This window comes from Parasteatoda tepidariorum, chromosome 6 (assembly GCF_982258835.1).
Source record: "Parasteatoda tepidariorum strain Cologne lab strain chromosome 6, Ptep-v5.0, whole genome shotgun sequence".
Lineage (NCBI taxonomy): Eukaryota > Metazoa > Arthropoda > Arachnida > Araneae > Theridiidae > Parasteatoda > Parasteatoda tepidariorum.
In genome coordinates, this window is record NC_141760.1 from 91,343,773 (window position 1) to 91,366,642 (window position 22,870).

The following is a 22,870-nucleotide window of genomic DNA, read 5'->3' on the forward strand; positions in this document are numbered from 1 at the left end:
ATACTACACAGCAAAATTTTATAATTGATATGAATTTGAATATGTAGCTAAAAACAGAATAGCTGAATTCTAGTTGAACTTATTCTTTCAAAATTAAAAAAAACTTACCAAGAAAACGATTTAAATTAATTAAGAATCAGCAGAAATGGCACTATTTCAAGTAACTTGGATAATTTTTTATTGTTGTTTTCCGAATTATATGGATACAGAAATATATACTATTCTATAACTATTACAATTCTGTATGTTCTGAATTCATATTTATTCACTGGAATGACGAAAGCAATGTTGACTTCACTTTAATTCGTAATGAATTGAAGGCAGAAGAAATGCATTTTACCTTAATACACACATCTGTAACAGTATCCGAAAACGGAAGTCATCAGTTGCAAGTTTGTTGATAATAGAAATTAAAAATTATTGAGGAATTTTTCTTCAAATGTTTGGCGTGTTCTGTTCCTGAAAGATTTACTAATATTCTGGAGATTTTTTTCAAGTTCTTCGGCCTTTTCCTTAGGGAAATTTTGTTTCCTATTTGCTGCTAAAAAATGGCGTCTGATTCAGTCAATGACTTTGATGGAACTAAATGGAAACGTGATAAATTAATATCCGATATTTACAGGCTCCCGCTAGACGGCGTACTCGAGCGTTGCGATCGCGAATTGTGAAAACTGTTTAATAAAAATCAAGGCAAAAGCAAATTTTATTCATCTTGCACGCTTTTAATAATTATTTATATTTAGTATGCAATTTTAGCTCAATTTAGTATGCAATTTTTCATTGCTGACAGTTGTCATTTGAAAACTATTAGATTGTTTATTATTACAAAGTTTGCGAATTCACATTCATTTTAATTATTTCATTTAAAAAATAGGAGTAGACTATATTTGAGGGTGCCCCTTGATTCTCACCAAGTTGTGATAGAGGTTGATCTCCAAGCTGGCCGATGTTGAATCCCACTCGTGATTCTGATTCGTTTAAATTTCAGCGTTATTTTTAAATGTTCAACGGTATATGTAATTTCAGAAGTCCGTTAGTTCTATGTTGGATACCGGCTGGTTAGGTTACTTTTGCTTCTGATCAATAGGATCGAAGGTATATGGGCAGTCATAAAAAAAGGACTTTAGAAAAAAATGTCACCGCCATTCCGATACCACAGACGCCATTTTCAATTCGTATTTCGCCGAATTTATGTGGCGATGGAGGAACACAGATTTTATTCATGATAAATTTAGACAGTATCTAACTGCTATTAGAGAATTCTGTGCACCTAAAACTGAGGAAATTCAAGCTTAATGAATAAGTGAGATGTTTTTTTTTTCCTTTTCTTTCTGTGCTTACTCCATTAATTTTTATTTCGATTCAAAATGCATTTTATTGGGTTTATTAATTTTGCTTACATTGGGTTCATTGCAATTTTATAAAGTTTTGGCCGATGTCTTGCTGAAATTTTCCAATGTATTATTAAAATATCATTATGTTTTGGCAGCCATTCCTGTTACCGCGGTGTTCCGCGCAAACAGGAATGGTGATAAACATAAGTTACCAATTTCGTCAAGTATATTTTTACCAAAAATAGATTTTTGTTTCAAATTTTATCATTATTATATTTCTTATTTAATTTATTTCATTTTATTGCTTTTTTATTATTTAAAATAAATACGTGAATTTTCGAATTAGCAAACTTGCGACCACTGTCAACTTCTACATTTCTTTTTGTTTGAAAGAGAATATTTGCAAAAATATGCCGCCTAAACGAATCGCTCTCAGTCGATCAACATCTCAAGCACGCAAGAAGAGAACTAACCGTGTTTCAGAAAAATCGGAGCAACGGGAAGAAAGACTTGAAACTAATCGAGAACACAATGCTTTAGCCCGTTCCTTAGAAACGTCTAAGAAACAGGAAAGAAGACTGTTAACAAATCAACTACGCACTTATCAAGCCCGTTCGTCGGAAACATCAGAGCAACGGGATGCAAGAATAAAAATCAATCAAGAACGCACTTCGCTATTCAGACGCTGCCAATACTCTGATTTGAATCTCAGTGCATTTCACTATGATCCGACAACCAACTATAGTCTTTCACCCAAGCGTCATCATCGGAAAAATGGGTCAATTATGTATGTTTTGTAGTGCTCTCAAATTTAAGAATGAAACAGCTGGAATTTGCTGTTCTAGAGGCAAAGTGTAACTACCAGATTTAACGTCGCCAGCCGAGCCATTATCAACGTTGTTATCGGGTCAAGCAAATCAATAGAAACTTTTCTTGGCGAATATAGGTCAGTACACTCGTGTTTCCAAATGACTTCATTCGGTGCTGCTACAAGTATCGGTGCGCATATGGACAGCTAGAGTTATTTATTACATTCACATGCAATCCTGCTTGAGCTAAAATTAAAGAGCTTTAGTAACTTAGGCAAACATCATCGGATCTTCATGATGCATTATCACACGTGAGTTAAAACAAATATTAAGCTCTAAACTTGGTTTTATTGCGAAAAGTCATGTTTTTAGAGAGACACGGTGTTTGATGCATTCTATTGAACGGCAGAAAAAGAGAATTGCCACATGATTTGGCTTAGTGAAAAACTCACACCAGGACAAATTGGTCAGCTCATATCAGCAGAAATATTCATGACGCCATTGATCCAGAATTATTTCAGATCATCATCCAAAATATGTTTCATGGTCGGTGTGCATCACCATACATGTCTGTTTGAAAATGCACTAACGATATCCTAGAGAATTAACTGTTGAGACTATCACTGGTTTTTTCACCATTAAATAAAATTCTCTATTCAAATCATAATCACAAATCTCATTTACACACTTAAATACAAAATTTAAATTCAAACTGAAAGCTTTGCAACGCACGCAGGGTACAGCTAGTGATTGTATAAATTTTAACAACATGTCATATTCAAGTCAATTACAAATTCGCGATCACAACGAACTATAGGGGGCGTTGCTGTATGAGACGAATTCCTGCGCTTTCCATATGAACAGTCATTAAGTTGCTCTGGAGACGTCTTTAATGTAGCGTAGCGTGTAGCATTGTGACGTTCCTTCTTTTTACTGGCTTATTAAATCTAAAAAGAAAAATGTTTGATATATTATTTCCTATGCAAGTGAAAACGAAATGGTATCTCTTCTTTTCAGAGAAGGAACATCCAAAACACATCGGAATAATATTTGTAAATAAACAGGAAAAAAGTACGTATCTTTTTATTAGAGTTAAAACCTGCGAAATCGTTTTACCAAATTTAATGATGTAACACGAAATACCTATTTAAACTTTACATTCCATAGCTTTAAGAATCATAATACTTCAAGCATTGAAGTAAGCAAAAAGTATACATAAGCTCATAATCTCATATAATTTAATTTTGCAAAAAAAGGTTTTTGTCAACAATTTTTATGAAAAAATTTTAAGTTTCAATAAAAATCCTTATTTAGAGACTAAAAGACATAAAATGAAGAATGCTTACGAAAAAATGAAAACTTAATAAATAAATGCTTGTTATTTTCAGACTTCGCTAGAGGGCGTACTCGAGCGCTGCTATCGAGAATTTTTAACTAAATAGGTTTAATAGAAGTCTTGTAATTTTATGCACCTGGTGATAAAATTAAAACTGGGAAGAACTTATGCAAAGATAAAACGTTGTATTAATACTTAAACAAAAAACACGTGCGATTTAGGAAATTGGTGTAAAATTTTTCTTTTTCAGTGAGTGGATTTTAATACTTTTGATGTGATTTTAAAACCTTTCTCCTTCATTACCTTATGCTTACGATCCGACTGTCTTAGTATCAAGAATGTCATAATACATTTCTTTTTTTCAAGAAATCAAAACTTTTGTTAGGAAAAACTCTTACTCCAAGTGCTGCTGGTTTAACTCATCAACTACTATTACTGTTTATACGACATAATTTTTAAATTATCTTTCGTGTGCAAGAAGATAAACCAGCAGCCAAAATTTCGTCCTTTTTCTGACTAACTATAGTGCTTGAATATTCACTGGGTGTCTCACAGCTACACAACTTTAAATTATTTTGAAACTTAGAATTTATAGACAAAAAATACTTATATTCCTTTACTATTCTGACCATTTTTCTACTAACAAAAGAGCATCAATTTAAACTGGAATTCGGAGTTAAATGCAAATAAAACTCGCAATTGCTGAAGACCAAGTACTGAAGACCAGTCATTGGCTATTGTCGAAAGAAATAAACAAAACAAAAAATAATAAAAAATAAAATAAAATTTTGAAATGTTCTTAAAAGAAAGAGGAAAAATTTTTTCTTCAGACAAACGAAAAACATAACATGCATCACTTCCCTGAGTAACTTCAATCTCTAATGAATATTTCCTAATAATTTAAAATGGTTGTCTCAACGCTTAGGCCTAACAATTGTAAAATCATTATTTCCTTTTTAATTCACTTAAAAACCAAAGTTCTTTAATTATATTTTTCAATTATTCTTTTCGTTATCTTTATTTCGTCCTTTTACTTATTTAGAAATATTTTAATTTTGAAACAAATGTAATTTTCTAGAATTTTTTTTATAGACATCGCAAAAATAATTACAAAAAATTCTAATACGCTTCTCTTAGCAATATTGAATAAAATCTCATTATTCAGAATGTAATTTAGAGATAGCAAAAAAAATATGAATTTGATATTTTTAAGTATGTAACCATCATTTGTCATATTATTTATTTACTCTTTGCTCTCTAAATGACATATGATTCTTCTCTAACAAATTAACGTTTTATTGTTTAATAACGTATGTTGTTAATCATTAAAACGCTTGAAACGTTTTAAAACGCATTTTACTGCTTATGCTACTTTTCTAGAGCGTAAACTACTGAGTGAGGACAAATTTGCACTTTTACGGTTCATATTTATTTGAAAATAAAATTAATTTTGCAAATGCCTGAAGCGTCTACACTGTGAAATAAAAAGTCAAGGCTTGAAATCAAACAGTACTGTTAATTAAATCTGTCACAAAAACAAAAGAGGAATCATTAAAATCTCTGGGCCATGGATTCCAAATTTACTGAAAGGAAATTCCTTTGAGGATTTCTGTACATAAAAACGTTTTTAGAACTAATTTGTAAAACTCAAATATTACAAATATTTTATTTACCGAGATCATTTCCTTTATTTGCTGTATTTGAAATGATAATGATATCCTAGATTAAAAAAGATATTTCTTTTCATAAAAAACTACTGAGTTTTAGATATATTTCTTTTAATCTTATTAGGGGAGATTTTTTTCCATAAGACTATAAAGCTTAAGATTTAAAAAAAATATACTTAACTATCAGTATGCTATAGCATAAGCTTACTTCGTAATTTAGTTATCTTCTAATTCAATTTAGTAAAATTTCCTGTTCTATGTTTTTATGCGCAAAAGCAAAATTTTTTTTTTGCCTCTTATTTTTTCTAAAAACGCATTCACAAGTAGTAAGACAACTGCATATGACTATCATTTTTCATAAGAATTGACTCCATATCTTTATAAATTCATTACATAAAATGTTAATTTATTTTGTTTAAGATTTAAATTTATTATTTAAACTACCATATTAAATTTAACTTAACTTCTTAGACGATAAAGTTATTAAATTATTAAAAAATATTTCCTTCGTTTGTTTTCTTCGTCTCGTCTACAAACATTATTAGTTGTGTTTTAAATTTTACTCAGAGAGAAAAACAGAACAGAAACCTTAAGAAAGCAGGATTTTTCAAAGAATTTTGTAATGATTGTGATAAACTTAATACATTTTTAATCGTAGTGTAAATATTTTAATCTTCATTTTATCAGGCTGCAAATACAAAAATTAAAAAATGGAACTTATATAACATAAAGAGTATAACTTATTTTTAGAATTATCCATAGTTTGAAGCATTCGTAAATTGAAAACAAAATCAGCCAAATTTGATTCAGTTTTAATTTTTTAAATTACATGAATGTTAGGAATCAAGAAAAATATTTTTTTCATATAATATCGAGGTAGTAATTTATTTTGTGTCTAGTTTGTTTGTTTTTTCACATTTTTGTGAATTAGTCCAAACCAGTTAAAATTTGAAGTTAACACTTTATTCATTTACACCTTATTCATTTTCTTAAAATAAATTCGATTTTTATTTTTTTCAAACTTTTAATATTCCTTTAGAATCCAAATTTTACCCGAATACCTTCAAACATTTTTGAGATTTGTAATTAATTTTTTTTATTTGGATTTATGTGTATTGTAACTAAAACATGATAGGATTGCGTAAGAATCTGGAGGAAAAAAAATTTAAAAGTTTGAAGAGAAAATTCGTCAAATAAGACCAAAAATTGATCTTTTATCTAAAATTATATAACCTTGGTAAAATTTATTAGTTTTTTTACTACCACTGCTTTATAAAAACTCAATTCATAGAACAGATTGCGTATTAGACATATTACTACTATTTAACTGTTTTACAGTAAATATCAAACCATACCGATCGAAAAAGGGAAAAAATTACAGTTAAGTATTTTTATTTTAGTTGCAAAATGTAAAATAATAGTTTAATCAGCTAGCCCATAGTTTATTCCCTGGACATATTATATAGAAAACATTTATGCAAAATTTTGAGACATTGAAGTTAAATAACCAAAAAATTAGTTTTGAGGCAAAGGACAAGAAAAACACAATTCTTAATTTATCAACTATGAGTTTATTTTCTTAATCATCAAAAGTTCTGTTCTATTCAGCGTGGAAGCATTACTCAAGCGGTTTTAGAAACAGGAAATTTCATAGTTATATATGTACAAGACAGAAAAATGAATTTTAATCAAAATCGGCAAATTTCCGAATTCCTTCTTTAAGCAAATTTCGACTAAATTTTCAAATTTACTGTTTTTTTTATTTAAAATAAGACTATGAAATAAAATTGTTGTAAATTAACTAATTAGCTAACTAAAATAATTATATAAATTCATTTGAATTTTGCTTTGACCTCAAATATTTCAGAAAATATAATTATTTTAAAAAATACCAATATAAGTTATTAAATCGATCATATTTTGTCCTTTTTTTCTCAAAAAAATTTTTCTGGTCATTTTCCTTCATTCTGAATGAAATATCTCAAATGTTTTAGCTGAAAATTGCTTGAAATTTTGTTTGAATATATTCTATACACAAGGAAATGGGCTACATGTGGAAATAAAAGCTTAATCAACTATGGAATAGCTGATTAAACTATTATCTTAAATTTTTTTGCTGAAATCAAAATAAATCACAGCAACTTGTAACCTTTTTTGCCAAATAAATTTCGATATTTCGAAAAAATCAATTTTTGGTCTTTTTGATTAATCTCCCATGCTATTTTTTGAAGGAAATATTTTTTTTTATTTATTTCAATTTTTAGTGTACAGTTTTAATATTTATTCCATTTTTTAATCTACATAATAAATAAATCCAAATTAAAAAGTTTCTATTAAAAAAAATTTAAAAATTTTTCTCCAAAAGTATTCGGATAGCTTAAAGAAGTGTATATACCTTAATTTCAAAGTTAAAAATATTGTAATTCCTTAAGATGTCCTTGCTAGTCACAGAATGGAAAAAAATGCCATTTGGCATTCTTTTATTAGGCCAAATTATTATTAATATTCATAAGAACATTTCGAATGGTTAAGAATTATTTTTTTTAACATATGTCTTAATAAAACTCATATAATTATGTAATTAGCGCATTTACATAAAATAGAAGAAAATGAATGTGATTTTTATATGAACTTGTTCAGCTCTCTATCAGAAAATTAAATAAAATTGTTTCAAACTTCAAAGAAGCGTCTTCTGTTTAGTTCACGAGAGACGAGAATCTCCGATTTCAACATTTTTGCACTGTGATCAAACATACAGAAGTGACCAAACATGCTCAATTCATAAAGCTGTTTCAGTTAAAATATCCCCAGTTCATGGCTTTTTTCTGAACATAAACCATTCATAACGCTGTTTTGGCTGAAATATTCACAGTTCAGGTCTTTCTTCTGAACATAAACCATTCGTAACGCTCTTTCAACTAAAATATCTACAATTCATGGCTCTTTTTTAAACATACTGCATTCGTAACGCTATATTGATTAAAATATCTACAGTTCGTCGCTATTTACTGAACATACAAGCGAAATTCTTTCCTTAACTAATATCAGACTCTAAAACAAATAAATTCGCTTCAAAAGTGAAAACTATATTATTAACAACAACTTTACAACAATCTGCAAAATGTATGATAGTTAATTGATTAGATAAAGGCTAAAAGCATTCAGCAACAAAAGCAAAATAAAGCATACTAATAGTAATAATAGTTTTCTCTAGGTGTCTAGATATTTTCTTTAATCTTGTTAAAACAGACAACAAGAAGCAACAAGATGTAGACAAATAACTCTGAAGACTATAATCTCTTGTTTCATCGTAATATCTCGTTCTTATCTTTCGTCCTTTTTTGTGAACAAAGCATCCCAAAGAAGTATTATTTTTATACAAAATTATTAATGTATATAAAGTTAGCATTCTTGTATGATTTAGTGGAAACCAGGAAAAAAGTTTCATATATGTTTATTTATTTTCTTTTTTAAGATTTTAAAGCTGTCATGTATTATGTAGTTGAAACGCATAAATTCAATTCTTAAATGCTGTTTTGTTGTGCGAAGTTTTTGTGAAGTAGAAACCCATCAGGGAAATATGAACAGGTTTTGTATAATTATCGAATGTTTCTTTAAAGTTAATTTTTATAGTTAATTTTTATATTTTGTTTTTGAACTATCATTGAACAGCCGACCTAATTCTGAATTTACAACTATGAATGCTCAACGCCGTAACATTGTAATTTAGAACCCATCCCAGAAGACAAGGGAACTCCTGAATACTAAAACCATTGGCAAAAATTCGTCCTCGAGGAGGACATTTTAATGAAACTAACACGCATTTATTAGAACTAACTTGCGTCTCACGGAGAAGAAAAATTCTCCCACGAAGAGCCCGAAAGCAAGAGGATTCAAACCCTTGATCAGTTCGCCACTGGTCAGTGCGAACCGAGATCACAATTTGCATCAACTAGCCACTGTTGGGATTCAAACCTATAGTCCCCTTATTTTGAAGTAGACGCTTTATCCCCTAAGCCACAGCAGCTCTTTTATAGTTATTTTTTAGTTCAGTTTCATTGTTCATCTTTACGTAAAGAATTTTAAGCTGTAACGAAAAAATGACTGAATTATGCAATTAAATATCTAAATAAGTTAAAGTTTTGTTTTATTAAATCATTCTGTTCTTAAAAAAATGGCGATGATTAATAATTGATAAAGTGATACAAATAAATTTTTTATTCGGTTGTAAACATTTTTTTAAATAATTTATTGAATGAAACACTTCAAATTTGCTCAAAATATTTCATTTTTCCAAAAAAAAATAGTTTAAAAATTCAGATCTACATAAATTTTAATTTTATCGTAAGTACTTTTTAAATGTTTATATAGCCTCCCAAGCTATAAGAAATAGTTTTTTGTAGCTGCTATTTTTTTCCTACTGAATTTTTTTTAGTTAAGCAAATAAAATTTATCAGTTAATGCAACCTCAGATTGTCTCAGAAGTATTTTTACATTTGTAATCGCTTTTTTCGCACTCAGGCAGACAAAAAATGATTAAAAAAAAGTTGGGTAAAAATATTCAAGCTTGTAATTTATAAAATAGAAATGCACGCTATAGCGTTAAAAAAACAAGAAAAAAAAACATGGGAGTTAGCTTTAATTTACTAATGACGTATTAGAAAGTTAAAATGTAAAAGTAATTGTTAATCAAAACACTCTACGTAATTATGTAAAAGATTGTAATAAGACTAATTTATTTACCTTAAGACTAATTTATTTACAAAATTAAAATAAAACTTATTTACATAGGGAAAATATGACTAATCCATTTACCTGTATCACTGTGAAAGGTTATATGCAAAGTTCAATAAAATTATAAATATAGATTTAAGAACTATCTTTGCATTAATCGTTAGCAAGAAATGCAAAATCTACCTTTACATAAAAAAAAAACTGATTTGATTGATTATGAATGATTGATTAGGAAACTGATTATGAATAGTCATGATTGATAAGGAAACTGATTATGAATAGTCATGATTGATTAGGAAACTGATTATGAATAGTCATGATTGATAAGGAAACTGATTATGAATAGTCATGATTGATTAGGAAACTGATTATGAATAGTCATGATTGATAAGGAAACTGATTATGAATAGTCATGATTGATTAGGAAACTGATTATGAGTAGTCATGATTGAAGGTCACCAGAATTATTTGAAAAGCATAGCCTTGAAAAATACAGTCCTATACAATCATAATTTTCTCTAGAATTTTTTTATATTAATGGATAATGCGATAACCTTTCATAAATGATGTCATTTTCTTTCTGAACGCATTTGTCCCCTTTCACCCATGCTTCACAAAATGTCACATTTCACCATGCCTCTTACCCCCTTGGCACATGTCATGCAATATTACATAAATTTATAATAGTAGTTCAGACTCAAATCACATATTATACATCATGGTATTGTCCCAATATACGATCTACTTGTGTAGTTACTTTATGGATCAATTGGTGGTGCAGCTTTAGTAGAGGTGGGAGTATATCTAGCAGTAGCACTTAGCCTTTAAAATACATCAGTCCAGTGTATAGCAAGTAGTGGCATTTACACTTAAGCAACATTGTCATTCAGCGGTACTTAACTTTTAAAGAAACATAAGTTAAGGGTACACCGGGAAGTGGCCTTTAACCTTAAAAAAACATTAGTGTAGGGAAAAATGGGCAGGGATACTTAACCTTTAAAAAAAAAACATCGATATAGATTTTACTGGTCAGTGACACTTAACCTTAAAAAACATCATTGTAGGATATACCGAGCAAATGTAAACTAGGCTGTGGCACCGAAAGAGCAAATCTAAAGAAAAGACTGAACTATTAAAAAAATGTTTATTACACCGGTAGATCGCATATTGTGATAATTCCTGTCACATTTGAGTTTTATCAAACTTTCAAACATGTGTTTTAACAACATTTATGAGTATAACTATAACATTTATGAGTATACTTATTATAACATTTATGTGTATAACTATAATGATGATTACATGTGCATTTATTTTGAAAAAAAATACTTTAAATAAATTTAAAAATATGTGGTCCGTTAGTTTTAAATGCTTTTAATTTATCCAAAATGTGTGTTGCCACACATCTCTTAAACCTCTCCTACCCCATTTTTACAAACCGTCACATTTTATCAATTCCATACCACTCCAGCGTAAAGTGTATTATGTACGTCTCCTAAGAAACACTATTCTGCGCAATCTCTTCATTGCAATTGGATACCTGCAAGTGACGTCATGTGGGTATCTCGATCCTGATTGGTTGTTGAAACGTGGCATTTGTTTACGTTAACAACAGTTTTTTTTTCCATTCCATTTCGAGTTAGCCAATCTCGTCAAACTTCAATTCTCTTAAACGATACATTCTATATTCTTACTCGAAGATTCTTTCACAAAGATTTAAATTCTTTCAATATATATTTCTTACTGAACACAAAGACAGACACGAAGGAATGTAGAACATAAACTAATCATGCATCAAAGTTTCCAGGTTCAAATTACGTAAACAAATAATAAATATAAATTAAGTAAAAGACGAAGGCGCGAAATAATTATATTTAAGTAAATTCGATGTGTGATACGGCAGTGTAGTTAATAAACTTCACGCTAGTTAACATTGTAAGTTATGCGGACAAACTTAGCTCGACTTTAATATGTCATTTTGTTTATAAACGATCAGTCGGTGCTAACGTCATAGGTCACGTGTATGGGTATATATGGTGTGGGTATACAAGAGCAAGTACCTTATTAAGTCTAGCTTTTTCTTTTGTTTGGGATAAAATAAGTTATAGTTATTAAGTAGAGCAAAATATTATATGTATTTAAAAATTATTCATTGGACTTTTTCAAGAAACCACAAAAAGACATAGTGATCACTGACGCACGCAAATTTTGTTTTATACACTATTTTAATAAACGCAGTTTTGAATTTGCGTTGCAACGTTTTTTACCTGCCTCAGTATGATACGCAAAGTTATTTAAAGTTACCTTTTTTAAGAACTGTAAAGCTAAATACAAACTTGTCTATTTACCAAGCATGGTATATCTCAAATCAAAAACATAAAATTTTTACTTGTGGCTTAAAAAGCATGTAAATTGTACATTTTTTTTTTCAACTGCTTGTACACTGTTAGTGCAAATTATTATCGCTATCATAAATAAGTAAATAAAAAAAATTAAGTATTAAAAAATTTAAATTTCGCAAAGATCTCTTAATTGATAATTTTAACCATATATAACTGTACTCTTTTTTCTTATAATGTAAATCTGAAAAACTCTCTTAAAAAATTCCTTTCGAAAACTATTATTTGTGTTCCATTTATTTACTCAAACTATTATAGGTTTACTATAGTAAAGAATATTTAGTAAATGTTAAGTTCATATTGCCAGCATAAACAAGAAACTTGTAACGATGCATTATGACAAGATTTCTCTTGAAACATAGAAAAGAAAGGTATTCCACGAAAAACTAGGCAGTTTTTATCAAAAAAGTACCTTCAGTATCCATTCATTCAATATGCATTTACGAACGTCACAGTTTATTAAAAGAATCGCGAAGTTTCAGGAATCTCGTTAAAGTGCACGTTTTTATGACGTAAGACCATTTCTCGAAATTTATTAGCTTTTCATATTGGCTTATCTTAAATGTTGTTTCTGCATCCGTTTTCCATTCCCCGTGAGCTATAAAATAGATTCTTACTGAATGAAACTAAATTGTTTCTTTGAAATAAATTAATCATATGCTGATTTAAGGCCTTAACTTCCAGGAAAAATAGTTTTTAGTCCGCTGTTTTTTTATATGCATCGCTAAAAATGAAACATTTAAATGCATGAGACTCTTCATAAACAAGAGTTTGTAAAGGAAAGAAGTTTCTAGATTTTGAAATATTTTATTTCGCTTGGTGTAACGATGTAGTAAACGACAAACGCTAATGGTTCTTTAGATTATATTTTATTTCTATTCGAACTGAAGAGTGTAAGGCAGGCAACTCAAATATTTATTTTTTCAAATCCATCTCAGATTTTATATTCAGAAATTTATGAAAAATTAGTAAATTTGCAAGGTTATTTATTGAATAGAAATTTTTGTGTAATAATAAAAATCAAATGCACTAATATAAGTTTCAAAGTAATTATTGGTGAAATTAAGATAAGGTAAATACTAATAAAATTAATAAAAGAATATATTAGTGGTATTGATAAAGTAAATAATAGTATCAGTAATGATATAAATAATAATGGAATTGATAATGCAAATATCAAGAGGTTTAATAAAGTAAGTAATAATAGAATTAAAAATTTTATTATTAATAAGGACGCGCGGTGGCTGAGTGGTAGCGCTCCCGTGCCACAGGGCTCGATCCTCGAGTCGGGAAAAGTTTACTCAGCCTTTCATCCCTTCAATGGGTCAATAAATGAGTACCAAGCATGCTTGGGAACTACACAGTTGGGGTTACGCGTTCGGCTGCCCATTTGACCGGAACATCTGTTCCTGCACCCTAGAGCCTAAGGTCAGGGAAACTGAGATGGGCACAGTAGGCCTTGGCCCTCTATGGGCTGTCGCGCCACTGAGTTTATCCTTAATTATTAATAGTAAGGATAATGCAAACCTTTTTTTTTTTCAATGCTCACCTCATTTGGCAACATATGACGCCATTTTACCTATTAGGCGGTATTGTTCATCTCTTTTTTGTGAGCGTTATATATATAGACCAACGTTACCCCGACAGCAATAGAACAAACAGAACAGAAACAGAGAAATTACATCCATACCCGAAGCTGGATTCGATCCTGGAACTTTTCTGACACGAGGTCAGCTCTCTAACCACCGTAAGAACCTGTTCGGATATGCAATTATTATATTCTATGTTTGTTATAAAATAAATATAAGTATTAGAATTATTAACCAAATCTACACTGTTAAAGAATTATATTATACTGAAAGTCAAATTATTGTCGTGTTGGCTGCCAATACCTACTTTAAACTCCAGATATGCCATAAAACAAAAATCCAGATATGCCATAAAGAACAAAAATCCTAGTTCGAAATGTACTTGGCCATCACATGACTCTAAGCCAAGGAAACCTATTTCACCATTAAGCACCCGAGTTCCTGCACCAACATGCCACGCCACACAAGTAATTTTGGGAAATCTACTGGTAATTTTACTAAAATTCTGACCGTGACCTTTATCGGATAAAAACTAAAAAGCAAAAGCTTCCAATAAGCATACTTTTCTCGTATAATTTTCAGTAAAAGTGAATGGTAACGCAGAGGCCACTACTTACGCCACTGTTTATCCCAAAAGCACGTTTCAGTGTACCTTTCTTCATTTTATTACGCATTTAGCACAAACATTTTTCAAGGTTTGACTTTGCTTTCGTAGCAGTATAAGTTGTTATAGAAACTAAGTATAATTTTAAAATTTTAAATATGGTTCAGTGAAAAAACACTAATTTTCCATACAATAGACCCAAATTCAATTCCCACTAATATATAGTTTGTTCACTTTTTAATACCAGCTGGCGTCAACCCGACTGTCTATGCTAAATACATATAGTGATAGACGACTCAGAAATTTTTGCCTGGCTAACAGCTCGGAAGATGTTTTTTTCTTTTCCAATGGCAGGCACTGCATTTGAATCTTTGCCTATACTGTGCCAGAATTGTTGCTCATTTCGCGTTACCCAGTGGGCACCTGTGAACCAAAGTCACGGAGGCGAGCAACATTGCCCACGCCACACTGCCACAAACCCGTTTATAGGGTGGACCACATTCACACATCATACACACACACAACAGAGGACAGCACAAAGAGAGAGAGAGAAACATCCATGCCCAGAGCGGGATTCGAACCCGCCGCCTATGGCTTCGCAGTCAGGCACGCTAACCGCTCGGCCACCTGGCCGGCATATTGTATCTATATTATATAAAACGCTAATACGTGCGTATGTATGTATGTATCAATAAAACCGATTATATTTCTTTTCTCGCGCAGGCAACAGTTTTCATTTTTAATTGATTGGATTCGGCGCGCAAGAGCACATAGTGAGCAACCAGATAACAATAACCAGAGTGAGCATTATCAGGTTGTTCAATTCAGATTCATGCACTAAAAACATGACAATATTTAATTTAAACTCAATTAGGAATTAATTAATTAATTGAAGTGAGAAAGCTTTAAAAGGCCGCTGTTTTTTTTTTTTTTTTTTTTTTTTAAATTCAATAACAAAAAGATTCCTCGTGCACCACTGAAAAAGTACAACACGAGGCTTACAGACGTAAGTATGGTATCAAACAATGTAGGATATTTAAACAGATATACATACTAAAAGGGCATGAAAAATTAGGGAGAAAAAAAAATAATAATAAAAGTAAAAAAAAAAAATAAATAAATAAAATAAAAAAAAAACATTTGCAAAAAGGATGAGAAAAGGAAAAATAAAAATAGTACATAAAACAAACTGATTTATAAGATTGCATTAAAAACTGAATCAATGAATTTGCAGAAAAGTTTGAAGACGGCTTTGTTTCCCACAAAAGTGCGAAGAGGAGGGGGATAGTTAATATTGAGCGACTTTAAGGCAATTATTAAGTTTTTTCTATTTTTCTCAAAATGTGAGCATTTTACAATAAAATGCTCAACGTCTTGTGTTCCTCCAATATTGCAATCACACAGATCACTGGAACTTAAGCCAAATCTTATCAAATATGCCTTGAAGTTGCCGTGTCCAGTGAGAAATTGCGTCACATGAAAGTTGCAGAAAAAATGTTGATTATTGAGTCTTTGAATAACAGATGGAAAGAAGAGTTTAGTCAGTGAAGCATTTGTAGAAGCTTGATATTGTTCATTCCACACAGTTTGAACTTTGTGTCTGGCTGAAAGTCTAAAAAAAGATTTTGGGGGACTTATATCACAAATGGAATCAAGATTAGTCGCTTGTTTCGCCAGAAAGTCAGCTCTTTCATTACCCAGAACACCGGAGTGGCCTCGGACATGTGAAAAGAGCACAGATTTACCCTCGGATTGGAGTTCATTTAAAATAATCTGCGAATTTACAATAATTCTGTTAAATGAAGTAATACATTTAAGTGCAAAAAGGGATGAAAGGGAATCTGAACAGATGAGGAATTTTGATGAAAGAGATGAGTTGTTTGAGATCCATTTAATAGAGTGGTAAAGACACAAAAGCTCAGCTTGGAAAACACTGCAGTCATCAGGAATTCTAATCAGGTGGTTCTCCATTTCAATATTATTATAAAAGATCACAAAAGCCAGGCCAACTCTGTTATTTAATTTACTTCCATCTGTATAGCAAACGATCGGAAAGTCACTTTCAAAACTATTGCAGAATTTAATGGTATCAATAGGTTTTCGATTACCTGGATGTGGAACATTAGTTAATGAGAAATTAGAACTTAATGAGATGTTGCTGATATTGTTTTTATAATCCATGTCCTGTAAGATATAAATATCAATGGGAGGAAAACCTGATAAGACGAAACAAGCATCGTAACTAATAGTCCTGTATCCCCGCACAATTCTAAGAAGAATTCTTCTCTGAACTCTACGCAGATTACGTACATTAACTTTTTTAAGTAGGGCATTACCCCATACTCTAGATGCGTAGCAAATGAAAGGAACAATTCCCTGTTTGTAAATTAAACTCATAACATTGAACTTTAAACCAAAAGTATTGCATGAGACTCGATTTAATCCTTGAAGAATATTTTCGCATTTTTTTGATAAGTATGCAATATGTTTTTTCCAATTCAAATTATCATCAAGAATAAGTCCCAAATATTTAATTTCACTAACAAAATCCAGAAGGTTATTATCAAGGTAAAGTTGTTGATTCGAGTAGTCTTTATTTTTCTTTTTGATAACCATTATTTTGGACTTATTCGAATTGAAATTTAGTTTTTGTTCTTTGGACCATTTAACAATAATGTCTAGGATGGTTTGCGCAAGTAAAAAAATAGTGTCCTCACATTTGCCTTGCAAGCAGATTAAAAGGTCATCAGCAAAAGCAATTGTTTTACAGCCATTGATGTTTGAAAGTATATTTAAAAGTTCATTAAGAATAATGTTCCAGAGCAGGGGTCCAAGGACTGAGCCTTGAGGGCAGCCTCTTTCAAGAGAGCGAAGGATGGTACGGTGATCAAGTGTTAGAGTGGCAGATCTCTCACACAAAAAGTCTTTAATGGTATTGAAAATGTTGCGTGGCACATTATATTTTCTAAGCAACTTAATTATGCCAGGCCACCAGGCGAAATCAAAGGCTCCACGTATATCTAAAAAGATAAGCAATGTATGGAGATTCTTCTTCTTACCCAGGCCTACAAGGTCTTTTAATAGTAAAAGTGCATCTTCACAACTCTTTTGAGGAGTAAAACCAAACTGAGATTCGTTTAAAAGTTTATTGCTGTGCAAGAGCCAAGTTAGTCTATTGGCTAAAAGTTTTTCTAGACATTTACCAAAAGTTGGTAAGAGACTGATGCATCTAATGTTATCTAAATGAGGTGTACATGAATCAATATTTTTAGGAATTAGAATGACATCAGCCCTCTTCCAATTAGGTGGAAAGCAACTAAGCCTCAAACAGGCATTAAAAAGTTTAGGAAGTAAGTTTGGAAACATATTGTGTATATATTTAACTGTTTCATTAGGAATACAATCAGGACCTGGGGCTTTATTAAGCTTAAGGTTCTTGACAATCGTATCAATTTCTGCCTCTGTAAATGGTGGCTCAAGATCTGTGTTGAGGGGAAAGCTCATTTCGTTACGCAAGGCAGTATGGAACGGGTCATCAACCCTCAAGGAGTCTGATGGGAAGCATTTATTCATGACCTCATTCATTGTTTCCTCTAATGATGTAGTAACTGCACCACAAGAGAGTCGAATGCCAGTAATTTCAATTCTTTTGGTGAAATTTCGCTTTATACCATAAGTATAAATTTGTTTCCAAACATTATGTACATTAATCGTATTTAGAAATTCTTTCCAAGAAGAAAGTTTTGCGTCCAGAAGTTTATTACCGTAAATTTTTTTGAGTTGTAGATATTTTTGTCTGTAGAGCTCTCTTATAGAAGAGTTATGAGTTCTTTGAAATCTTCGCCTTGCTGCATTAACTTGTTTTCTCATACAGTTAATTTCTGTGGACCACCAGGGCACTTTATGAGCTCCGTGTTTCTTAATAGGCATTGAAAGCTTAGAAGCTTAGTAGATAACAGAACCTAAGTCATCAGTGATAGTGTAAAGAGAATTACGATCCATACAGGAATCTAAGAGGTTAGTAAGATTGTCAATTTTATCCTTGCAGAAAAAGTAGAAACGGTCCCACTTTGCTTTGTTAACATTAAAGCGAATTGGTTGATAAATTGACGAAGAAATATGAGGAGAAAGAGCAATATCAAATTCAATAGTAAGATGATCCGGCAAAGATTCATAGTCTGGAATACTCCAACTAGAAACATCACCAAGAAGATCAGTTCCCACAACAGTAACATCAATATAGCTGGAACCCTGGGAACCGCAAAAAGTGGGGCCGCAATCTTCGTTAATCACGAAAAGATGATACATGCTAAAAAAACCCAGAGCTTAGCACCGCGCGAATCCGAAAAAGGACTGAACCATATTTCAGATTTAATATTGGCATCCATTGTTGAATTGATATTTTTCTACTAACGCCTAAACGTCTAAAAAACGTTTAAGTGTTTGTATTGAATGCATTGAATTTTTTTTATATTTCGCGTTTATTTATGCATTGAATTTTCACGCTTTAAAATGCAGAATATTAGTGAAGCAATATTTGATAATTTATTTTGCTAATATGTTTCTTATTTAGCTAATGGTTTGATTTTTTCACCATGTACAATCTAAATAGCTAATATACTTTTTTAAAAGCCAATAAGAACGTTGGTAGAAATCTTCTACATAAGTACAATACTATGTCTTTGATGATAAAATACTATGTCTTTGATGATAATATATTATGTCTTTGTGCTAGAACATTGTGTTCATTGGCGAGCGAGCGCAGCGAGCCATGGTTCACTGCGTGAACCACATAGGATTGCGTAGCGATTCTCCGGGGGTTGGCGAGCGTTAGCGAGCAGGGGGCGGAGCCTCCTAGTTTAATATAAAAGGCTCATTATTTTCAATCAAAAAGCATTCCACAAAAGGAAGTTTGTGACAGTACTTGACACAAGAGTTTTTTTCTCATCTGAGACCATCTCAGCAAAGCAAAGATCTCTTACATTAAAACTTCTCTTAGATGTGTTGATTCTCTAATCGCATTTAACTAGGGCAGCTTTCTTCTGCGTCCGAATGCAATCAGAATAATCAGATGGGATGCGGAGTTTGAGACCTAAAAGGCTATAAATACAAGAGAATCCTTAACTCTGGTGCTCTATTCCATCAGTTGTTTCATAGTGTGCTATACAACTGTGCTACTTCCTGTCTGTGTCATGTACCAATATGTATTTTACTCTCCAATTTACTGAGCTCTGATCGCATTAAAGCATCCGATCGATTTATTGATTCACTTTCATAATACTTATTTATTACTTCAAATTAAAGAAATATTTTGTAAAGTTACTGATTATTTACGATGCAGAAACCAAAATTTCTTGCTTCAGAACGTCACTTTGACATGGTGATTCACTTTCATATTTATTATCGTTCACTTTGCACTAAAGAAATATATAAAATACGTGAATTGAAAAAGTACTAAGCAAAAACCGAAATTCCTTGCAACAAATTCTTTTTCGATGTATTGATTCATTTTCATATTGGTTATCCATTACTTCAAGTTAAAAAAATAATAATAATTTGAAAAAAGTACTGATTATTTACGATGCAGAAACCAAAATCCCTTACACCAAAATTTCGATTCCATATGCTGATTCATTTTCATATTTGTTATTGTTCACTTCACATTAAAGAAAGACATAAAATACGTAATTTGGAAAAGTACCAAAATCCCTTGCAACAAATTTCCTTTCGATGTATTGATTCACTTTCATATTGGTTATCTAGTACTTCAAATTAAAAAAAAAAAAAAAAGAAGAAGAAAAAAAAGAAAGAAAAAAAGAATATTTTGAAAAAGTACTAATTATTTACGATGCAGAAACCAAAATCCCTTACACCAAAATTTGGTTTCGATATGCTGATTCACTTTCATATTTGTTATTGTTCACTTCACATTAAAGAAATACATAAAATACGTAATTTGAAAAGGTACTAAGCGGAAACCGAAATCCCTTGCATCAAAACTTGTCCTAAAGATCTCCCTAGGCAACAAGCAGCCCTTTCATTATAAATGGAAAACTGATATAAAAGACGAATACGCAGCATGAAACAAGATAATCACACTATCTCCTCCATGCCATAAAACCTCTCGCCTGAGTCCATAGTTCCTGTTACTTTATAGGGGATGTGCCACGATCGCTGGAGTTAGAAAAGTACTTTTTGATGAAGAACCCTTCGAAATAACTACGAGTCTAACTCTTTATGTCGTCTTTAAATAAGAATTGAGTTATAAATGGAGAGACATTTGCCATTTCCATGGGGTTCTTAAAAGTAAATAAATGTCGCTTGTTTAATAAAGAGAAAAATAATTAAAATGGAGTTCGGCCATTAAATTGAAATATCTGTTTTGCAGTTATTTGGGATCTGTCTTAAAATAATGTAAGCATGGTCATATTTTAAACAGCTATTATTATAATGTAAATATTTATTAGGATGAAAAAAAACATCTAAAACATTTTTTTACATGAGTAAAAAACTTGATAAGGAAAAGATGTGCATAAAATTGGAAATTTCATGTTCAAATAAAAATTCACACCTAGTTGAAAATATATAAGTAGACCTGGTTATATATTTAAAACAAAAATTGAGAAGAAACTCTGTGAGATTTTGATGCAATTTTAAAGTCAGTAAAGAAGATAGTAGACATTAATTTATTAAACTGCAGCAAGTTTTAACTTTTAATTGAAGTATGTGAAGGAAAATACGTTATTGATTTCGCTTAGCTGATAAATTCTGTTCAAAGCTAATTTTTTTCGTATGCATTATGGCTTTTTGGTAAATAAGTTTCAAGGTTAATAACTATTAATAAATGGTAAACTATTTAAGTATTGTAAAAAATTAGTTAAAGTAATCAGTTAAGGTCATAAATGGTAAACTATTTAAGTATAGTAAAAAATAATTTACGGATAATGAGTGTACAACAATTGAAGCCATTTAAATATGCTAGATTTATAGTGATCAGGCTCTATAAATTGGATATTGGGTGATTTGAAATATCAATTTAAAAAAATATACGAGTTGAGTGATGACAAAAGGGTATGTTTGCATCATAATCCTTAAAAAACACTAGAGAATTAGTTTTCAAATCAAACATTGTTTACCAATACATCAACAAATGGTACTACTAAGTGATAAAAACTATAAAACAAAATTTTTTAATACAACCACTATTTACAATAACGACATGGTTAACAGTTTGAGGGAAAAATTAAGAAAAGCTCTATTTCAGTTAGGATGGTCTGATATGAGCAGAAAATGCTTTTTTTTTCAGTTTATTAAATCAGCAGAGACATCTGTTGAAGAATTTTCTAACTATGTTTAGAACTTGGTAAAACTATTTTAGCTTCCTAAACAAACTATATTTCCATCTAAATAAAAAAATTCCAGTTGATTTTTTTAAATCGTCGATTATTTTTGTAACACTTATTAGAAGTAACGCCTGTTAAAGCTAGTACATCTTCATTATATTCAAATAATTATTTATTGTGCTTAATGCCTCAAATTACTTAATTACAGAAAAGGTGCTTGGACTAAGCTATATTTCTATGTCTCTATAATTAGATGTAAATTGCACAAAGTAAATTTGCATACTTTTGACGTTTTTACACTTCGAGATTAATTTTTTGCACTTTGAGAAATTAATTTTTAATCAAATTTTTGACAAAGCATTTGCAAACTGCGATCGGCTAAAATAGTTAAAGTTGAATTTTATAAAAAAAAATTATTGTTAATGACGAAATGAAAATCTTTCAATACAATGGGGGGGGATTTTTATTACATATATACAAACACTTGATCTTGCTTATTACGGGTTTAAAAGTTTCAAATCTGAAATTAGTTTGGTTCCTATAGCTACAGATTTTTAAATGACATTCGGAGTCTATTTTTTGTTGAAATGTAAAAGTTTGAATACGTTGTATACGACGCATTGTCAAGTAAGTTATGCGACACACTTCTGGTTTGCGCATCATTAGGATTAAAATAGCATAGAACCCATATCCGGAAATATCATCGTAAGCTCTAGGGGAGCTTGTTTATTATGACTCTCAACATTTATGCACCCCCCCTTCAAAGCTAACAATTTTAAACTTGTTAATTTTGACAAAAAATTTATATAATAGATACAAAATTCAAAATGCACAGATACAAAAGTATCTATAGATAATAGATACAAATAAATAAATAATGGATACAAAAGTATCCATGATCTGTTAAAAAAAAGTGTTACAGAAAAAAATATACTCTCGAGTATTAACTTTGTTTAAGATAAAGATATTTTTTCCTAAAAAATAACTAATGAACTCATAATTTATTACGTAACAAACTATCGAGTAGTAAAGCTTAATTATTGAATGCATTTTTC